This window comes from Belonocnema kinseyi, chromosome 1, assembly GCF_010883055.1.
Source record: "Belonocnema kinseyi isolate 2016_QV_RU_SX_M_011 chromosome 1, B_treatae_v1, whole genome shotgun sequence".
In the NCBI taxonomy this organism is placed as follows: Eukaryota; Metazoa; Arthropoda; class Insecta; order Hymenoptera; family Cynipidae; genus Belonocnema; species Belonocnema kinseyi.
Window position 1 is genome coordinate 41,287,288 of NC_046657.1, and position 9,306 is coordinate 41,296,593.

The window sequence follows — 9,306 nt, forward strand, 5'->3', positions numbered from 1 at the left end:
CTACTCACGTTGGCAAGGTTTTCATCGCGGAGTTCATTGGCAATTTCAGATGCTGTCTTCTTGACATCAATTGTTGATTTGCGTTTGATGATCTTGTCAACAATAATTTTCGTTTTCCGTGGTATAGCAGATCGTGGGAGGTCCAGTAGACTCTGGGTAGTACTGAATTTCTCAATTAGTCTATTTGCAGTACTCTTACCAATTTTCAATGAGGCAGCAATTTCACGAGAAGTCTTCCCTTGTTCAGAAAGCTTTAATACAGCTGCCCGAATCTCATGGGTTGTATGTCTCGGCATTTTGACTTCAGAATGACTTGATCTGATAGGTTAAGCAATTGACAAACGCGAGGAATCGAAGTTGTTACCATAGCATCGCTTCTAGAGATATCTGAACATAGTGCCCCAATACTTTTGCACACGTCAATATGGAATATAATTAAAAAAAACAATGGATTTTTTTTTCAAAACTTGTTACCAACCTTAATGTTTGGTACAAATAGTATATATAATTCCCGCATCAATGGATTTTTACTCGATTTCGCCTTTGAAGGAATAGATCAGCAAAACAATCTGGCCCAAAACTTTTGCGCACCACTATATACGTAAGATGGTGAAAGGTTACATACTGGTTCCCAAAATGGCCTACAGAGTTGAAAAAGTACGGTAGTGGCGTTGCCTAATAATGGACTCTCTCTCCATTTCTATCTGCTGGCACGTTCCAAAATGTTAAGTTTTTATAAATGAAAACTTTAAGTCTCAATTTAACACTAATCATTCTTGTTTTATTTGAACTATAATCGAAATCTAGTTTTCTAAATTCATGATTTATGAATGGATCTAAAAGAGAAAGTACCAAGGTGTAGATGGAGAGGAGCTGAATGGGAAAGGCAGGAAAATTATAGAGGAATTACGCTAATAAATACGGCGTACAAAATATACGCGGTGGTGTTGGGAGAGAGGCTGTGGAAGGATTTTGAGGAGAAAGGAATATTGCCGGAGACGCATGCGGGCTTTAGGGAGAGAAGCAGTACTATTGACAACATTCACGTCTTGCAGCACGTAGTGGATATAGAACTAACGAAAAGGGGTGCCAAAGTGTACGCGTTTCTTGTAGATTTAAAGGCCGCGTTCTCTTCGGTGGATAGAGGGAGGCAGTGGGAGGCAGTGGCAGGGAGAGGAACGAAGAGAGGCTTGATCGAGAGGGTAAGGAAGGTATATGAGGAGAAGAAAGATAGGGTGAGAGGCAGGGAGGGAATCTCTGAGGTTTTCTGGATGGGAAGGGAGTTGACGCAAGGATGCCCGGTTAGCCCAACCGTTTTTGCAATTTTAATCGCGGATATGGAAAGTGAGCTAGAGAGTTTAGGAATGGATGTGGGAGAGATAAGGGAGGGGAGTGAAACCGCAACGGAAAAGCGGTACAGGAGGTAAAAGAGTTTGTGTACTTGGGCTTCCTGTTTCAGAGCAACGGGGAGAGTGTCAAGGTGAAGCTGGAAAGGAAAAGGTATTTTAGAACGAATGGATTGCAGACGGATGAAGTGAGGAGGATGCACGAGCAAGGAAGAAAGTTGTATGAGTTGGTGCAAAAGAATAGCATGGAGAAAGAGAAGACAGAAGGAGAGGAGTGAGTAAGAGAGTCAAGGTTTAACGGGAACTATTTGTGGATTATGCCAAGGGAGAGAGCTCAATATTTGTGTGAGAAAGGAGAACAAGGAAGTCAGGAACTTACAGAGAGAATTAGAATCGATTTCCGGGAGGATTTTAATAGTTTCTGGCTTTCTAGAGAAAAGAGAATGTTGGAATTGTGCTGGATGGGGGATGCAAATGTTGAGCACTGAATAGAGGTGTGTGAAGAGATAGAAAGGAGTGGGATAAGCATGGAAGTATTTTTGCATGAAAAGGGGGAAAAAAGGACAGTCGCATGGTTGAAGGAGGTATTGGGTAAGATGGAGAACAATAGAAGGACGGAGTAAGAGGAATGAAGAAGGAAAAATTGTAAATAGGGGAGAGAGTAGGTGTATAAGTAAACTGTAAATATTGTAAATAGAAAATAAGTAATAAGTGTTAGCGGTGGAGGCAGAGGCTGGCAAAGCGAGGCATAGTAAGAAAATAGCGACATGCGTGCGAGGCGAGGCGAAGTGAAGCGAGGTAGGCTAGGCTATAAAAGCGAGCGGATAAGATATAAGGTGTGGATAGACCTTAATTTTTAAGAGTTAGTTGTAAGAACATTCTGTGAAAAATGGAAGGATTTATTTCTCCTCTGCTAACTTTTGGATCTTTGTATACGTCAGAACGGATGAAATTTTCATTTTCACTTTCAGACTTATTTATTATATAAATATTGATAATTAAGTATAAGAAAAAAGAAAATATGCATAATTAAATAAAAGTAAACAGATAATATGAATAACCTGGGAAATATATAAGGCATTCGGTTTTGTGGACTTCTATTATTGGCCCCCTAATAAAATGATTATCCTGGAAACCCTAGATCTAGACCTTTTCTGCAGATTCCTGACTTTTATTTATTAGTGTTACTTCAAATTGCTCAGACAGTAAGAAAATAAATCTTTTTATCTGTTTTTTACTCTTCTGTTATTTTTAACAGGTTTGAAATTCTTAGCTGTTAGTTTGACAGATTTCCCATAGTTCACCGACTGCATTTCTATACATTTATTATTTTATGTTCACGATTTGTTCATTGCAAAATCTGCAACGTAACTCGAATGAATTAGGCTGCAACTTCTGTAACAAGTTTTTCTCAGTTTTTGTATTCAAAATTTAAAATCATCCATTTATGTATAATCTTACAGAATCCAGTTCGCCAGATGACCATTCACCTCGATTTTCTCGACGCGAGAAATTGGCGATCCGCCGGCCTAGCCAAAATGCTTCAAGCCAATCTTCTGCCTATGAAGTTCAAAAATAATTCTTTATGTTTTAACATTACTTGAAGACAATACTTATAAACATTTTCCAAATAATTATCCAAAAATATTCTGATAGGTTTAAAGGCTCAACACTTTTATTCCAACTTCGTCTTCTTGCTTGGAAAAATATGTCCTTTTTTGTAACAAAATCAAAAATTTTCAAATAATTTGATATATATAAATAATTCATTTTATTTCAATTTTTATTTTTAAAAATTAATTTTTAAGATATTAGATAAGATCGGCAAAAAATGAAAAAAATTTAAGAAGCCTTTTCCAGATTGTAAGCTTCTACAATTTTCTAAAGAAAACTTTGAATTATTTTAAAAAATTACAAAAGTGCTGAAAAGATAAAAAAATCATTTCAATCTTGAGAAAATGTGAAAAAAACCTATTATTTTTTTATTTCTTGGATGTACCATTTCTGTACTATCGTGATTTCTGGGGTCGCTGAGTGTAAATGCGACGTAAAAATGTCAAATTTTAAAATAGAGTATCCAATTTGGCGGAACATAAATGACAAAATTAAAAAGATTTCACTGAAAATTGGAACTCGTTAAACTTTCAAAGTTCGTAATAAAAAATTCAATATGACGGATCATAATTATCAAAATAAATCAATTTCAACGAAGAATTGCCAAACTTCGGGGATTCGTTCGTCGATTAATTTTTTTTAATTAAATGATTTGTTGATATAACTACTTTAAGGTAACATAAATACGCATACTACATTAAAAACCCCTAGAATACTCAAATGCCCTAAAATGCTTTAAATTATCTTAATAATTGAATTTCATTTAACAAAAATAAGGCATTGTTTGGGAGATTGAAATAGTAGGTTTAACCGTTTTTTTCGAAAAACCTATAAGTTTTATATTTATTACTATTTTCAACAAGTTTTTCTATATCTGCCCTATAGTTGTTACGAAGTTATCTTCTATCATTAAAAAAAACTGACCCTCTAGGTACTTTCTGTCGAAAACTTGCCGATTTTCAAAGAAATTTGTTTAAAAAACCGCCCATAATACGTTTTTGAGCCCCACTTTACGGTAGGATTATCTACTTTAAAAAAATGTAATCTTTTGTTTCATGTTCCAGAGTTAAATTTACCATCTAACAGATATCCTTAGGTGCCCAAATTACATAGTTCCAATTCGCATTCTCATGGTATGGAGCATCCTCATGCCATGCATTCTGCTTCTGCCGAGTCATCTCTTCCTGTCAGGTACACGTCTCCTTCTGGCAAGCCCCCCTCCTATTCTACGCTATTTGAAACGAAAATTGAGGATCTTCGATTTCAACGGTATTTTCCCCTTAAAAATCCGAGTCGTCAACCTTTTCAAATTATTTGGAATAAAAATAGCAGAACTTCCATTTTATCGATTTTTCCCTGTCAGAAATACGAGCTGTGAACCAGTCCAAGTGTACAATTTTTCTTCCGATGTAGGAATTTATCTGAGAACTAAAAATAATATTCTCAATTCCGAAAACTTACCCGGAGAACAGTATATATTGACAGACATCATCATCCTCAACTATTTTGTTAATGTATAAAGCTTGGTGAACCCTTCTGATAGTTCGTATAATTCAGGACATTAGAATCTCCCAAAACAATGAACTTCACATTTTTCAATGAGTAAATTTTCTATAAGACTGTGAAAAAAGACTTGAAGTTCTCATTTGTCAAGTTAGTTGGTAAATGCAACACAATAAGGTTAAGACTAAAGTTGATCGATTTAGTAGGCACGCTTTTATTATTTGCATTTAAGTTTGAATAGTGAAAGCTTGGTAGATCTATCTGAGTAGCTTTTTGGCAAAAGTAATTTTTTTAATTCGTCACAATTAAAGAAATATTTTGTCCGTGAAATGTCTCAAAAATTCGGAATAGTAGTTTTCTGTAAAATGCATGCTAACGACATCATTTATTCAATGATTTTTTTATACTAACTATTTTTTTACAGTTAATGCCAAATAACTAGTATTGCTTTACTTATATTTAATTGTTTAAACAATTGTACTTTATTTCACTATATTTTTTTCCTAATTAATAGTAAAAAGTTAGTCAATCAATCAATATAATCAATATGTACTTGATTAAACAATATGACTCCTGTTAATCTTTAAAATTATAATGTGCTCTTTTTCATAGAAAAGATATATAAACTTAAAATATCAATATCCATAGCGTATACAAAAAAAGTTAAAATAAATGATTAGTAAAAGAAAGTTAAGATATATGTTCTAAATAAAAAAATACTAAATAATAAGCGACATAATAAATACTTGCAAACTGACCATTCACTGAGTAGAAGGAATTCATGTTGAAAAATGGTTAAAAACTACTGCTTTCAAGATGGTTGGTGGTTGACCTTTTATACAAATGTACAAATTTTGGAACCTCTTCGATCATTTCGCTTTGGATTTTAAAACATTAATGTTCAATCCTGTCCCAAACGTTAGCAACGCTAGTAAATGCTGCGGTATTAGTTTTTTATTTGGGAAGAACAGATTCTCAGATTTTCCTCTATAACTTCTCGTCTTTTGTATATATTTTTGGAGTATGAGGGCTACACACAACTCAGGTGATTTTTGGAAGAAAGGCAATACGAGAAGTGGCTGCATTCTTTCTCATTCTAATGCCTTAATTAGATCAGAAACTTTGATCTCAAAGCCCCTATCAGACTGGCCTATATTCTCTAGTTTTATGTAGACTAGAGTTTGCGCGCTCTTTGCGGTTGCAAGTGCCAGAAACATTACCAGCTTCTCTGTACGTTGAGATAAAATCAGAGTATCCACAGGGAATCATTCTTCCGTCTTCTTCAGCACCGAGTCTGTGTTGCAGATTTTGTTGTACCTTGGTCTTGTTCGTTTTATTTTGTATATTCCCTTAATCGTTCTGTTAAAGTGAGAGTTTTCTAAAATTTCTTGTCCCTATATCAACCCTATTGCAGATCTCATTAAGTTCAGGTAAGCGTAAGCTGCAGCTTATTCATGTTTTCCGAACAGAAATATTAAAACGAAGTTGGCGTCCTCTTTAATCAGGTCCAAAGGGCATAGCATAAAAGTATATACTATATGTCCTTCCCCCACTTGTCCCTGATTGGGATTTACACAATAAGTTGGCAATGATATAATATTAATATTTCCCGAAGATTATAATTAAAGAAAACTTGTAACGGAGTTATGGGTTCCATATGGGAAATTAATGAAACTAAATTTCTTGAGAGTGGCTAAACCAATTTTGATGGAGAAAAAATATGTTATGACACTCGATGGGACAATGTTAGCAAAAAGTATCAATTTATTATGTGGACCGAAACTGATGCAAAAAATTTTTAATTCTAAGGGAATTTTTATATGGAATGTATTTGCGGCACACCCACAATTTTCTCAGTAAAGAATGCTTAACTTCTCTTTTGAAACAACTTCAAGTTTCATTGGGTACTCATACATGATAGCCACCACTGTAGAACTTATAAACATTCATTTTTTTTGGTCAAGCAATTGTATTAGTGACGACGTTCATTTTAAAATGTTTCTTTTATTTTGCTTAAAATAGCTTTTTTTTACACTTTTCTAAATCATCTGGAAGTAAAAGGGGGCTTGGAATAATTTCGCGGTCGGTCTAATTGCATTTCTTGAAGCTGAGGAAAACCCGTTATGATTAAATAATATACATACAAGCGAAAATTATCTCAAAATAGTTAAATGTAAGCTTAGAGGCAAGTTAGGCCTAACAGTATTTGTTCCCGGACGCTGAGTCAGTCTTTTGCTCGTTATATGTCAAGATATCGCAAAGATATTCTTTGATGAGCTTTCATATTATATCAACTACTCACATGTATTTCACATATGTATGGAACGAGAACCATAAACACTTATCTAACCTGAATGAAAAACCTCGAAGAACGAGGTTTAGCAAGATATGTATGAAGTTCATCGTGAGGTACGAGATCATTCGTCCTCTAAAAAATTATGTATGAAAGCTCATGTAGGATCACGCGAATGCTCAGTTTGACCGTGGTACCTCAATCGGCTCGATTCAGTTACGAGTAATTTTACAGTGTCATCTTAATCAGCACGGTCAATTAAAGCAGTAATTCTATATACCTGCTATCATCTAAATTCAGCTAAATCTCCGCGAAATCTGTTTGAAAGTTTAGGAACAGGATAGGTCCAGTATCCAGTGCGGCAAAGCCAAGATCCCTATAATCCACTAAGAATGACCCAGGTTATCCCAAGTGTTGCCTCAGGCTCCAATAAGGTTCAGTTACGAGATTTGGAAGTCACCATAACCAGGCTCCAGAGGATTTTACCAGCCTAATTTCAATAGATTAATTTTTAATTGAAACAAATTTAAACAGAATGAAAAGTTTGTATATTTATTTGTAAACTATTCGAATTCTTTCTCTCATACATAGGTTTAAATCAGTAATTAGACCGTCTTTCCAGCTGGAGAGACCGAATCAAGTATTAGGTACCCTTCAATCACTGAGAATTGCTTATCACTATAACGATTCACAGTTGTACGTTCAATAAAATGATTTAATTATAATTTGTGTAATGAAGGTTCAGTTACCTTGTATACTTGTCCCGAAGTTGGAGTCTTTTCCGATTCCAACCAACTCGAGCAAATCAGGGAAATATGATTTCTGTAGATGCTGTGAGGATGCAACAAAGGCCATTAGAACTTCTGACTAACGAGAAGTCTACCAGAACCTGAATATTCTTTAATATAAATTTAAAGGTTGTGTGTGTATTCCTACAAAAAGTTGGCCACGAACTCATCTGAAATTTACTTTTTAACTCTAGTTTTCGTTACAAAGAATATGTGAATGATATTCACATAATTATTTCTAATACGAAAAATCATAGAAATCCTTTTGAAAGTTCAGAAAAATTGGTCCTCTTGTAGCAAAAATGAAAGAAAGAAAGAGAGGGAGAGAGACCAGTATTTCTGATAAAATCAGGTTGGTGAGGCCTGACCAATTATTTTTTGTGGGTTCGTTATCACCAGTAATCCTATGGGGATTGCGCCACATCAGTGTTTTTAAATAAATAACAGTTAAGATACCATATAATTGATTAAAACGAATAAGAAAAGAATCAGCATTCACATAAAATGGACTTACATGTACCTTTCTTTACTTGAAAGGGCAAGGGCGAGATACATAGAGAGAGAGAGGTGTCTTGGCGATTCGATCTGCGTATATTTGCAGAGCAGCGAAGGAACTCTGCCAGATCTTTGTTTGAGTTACTTTGAGGTGACTTTATGAATTTAGTAAAGTTATATAAGATCACTTTTCACTATATAGTAGAGATTCAAACGGACCTAACCAGCTACAAAAGCTACCTTTGAGTACCTTTTCACGAACTTATAACACTGCAGACTCTATGCTAAGAATGAATCGACGACAACCGAAACCAGTGGGTCTTAGTCCACAACATGATGATTTATTACCTGATTCAAGAAGAGTTAAATTGCTCAACTTGTTCAGAGCGACTTGTAAAGCGAAGTTTTCAGTATGCCAACATGGAACATAAGCCGATTTACAGGGTCGATTCCGGCCTTTATAAGGTTCTTGCTCTCTATGTTAAAGATAGTAATGAAACTTTTGTATTCGTCTCGTACGAAATATTTGTATTCGGCACGTTCGATGATATCGAGACAGATGCTTTTTAATAATGCAGTTACATTCTCTCATTAACCAAGCTTACTTAAAGTTATCGGTTTCTCCGAGTTCTAATTTCTCCATGCTAACACTTCAATTACCTTGTGGTTTCTACCTTATCAGCCGTAGCACTTTTACCACAATTAGGTTTAAACTCACAGAGGATCGGTAATGTTCCTGCTTGTAGCTTATGACGATAGCCCTTTATTGTATGGGGTGAGATAGGCTGCGCCTATTCAGGTGTTGCGTCAAATTTTGGGCTGCAACACTTTTTAGCACTTTTGCGCGGTTAACTAAAAACTTTCAAATTCATAATAAATTACTGAAAATAATATACATCTATGTTGTTATTCCTTTTAAGACTAAAATATTTAAATAAATGTAGTACATTAACATTTTTTAGAATAATTATCCATAGTTCAAAGTGATTAAAATAAGTGGGACGATGGTCGTGGGGGCTAAAGCGTAGGCTTTGGACCCACTCCGTCGGATTGCGGGTTCGATTCCCGCCTCGCACTCTTGAAGAGCCTCGGCGGCCCATGCGGTGAGCCTAGCAAGACAGTTCTTCATCTCCGGTGAGTTGTGGGACCGGTACCTCTAGAGAAAAAGGTTTTCTCTAAGTACTTGCAGTTGTTGCTCTTGGTAATTCGGAACCCACCTTAAACTGTAGGTGCCCCTTTCAAAACTAAGTAAGTGTGTGTGTGTGGG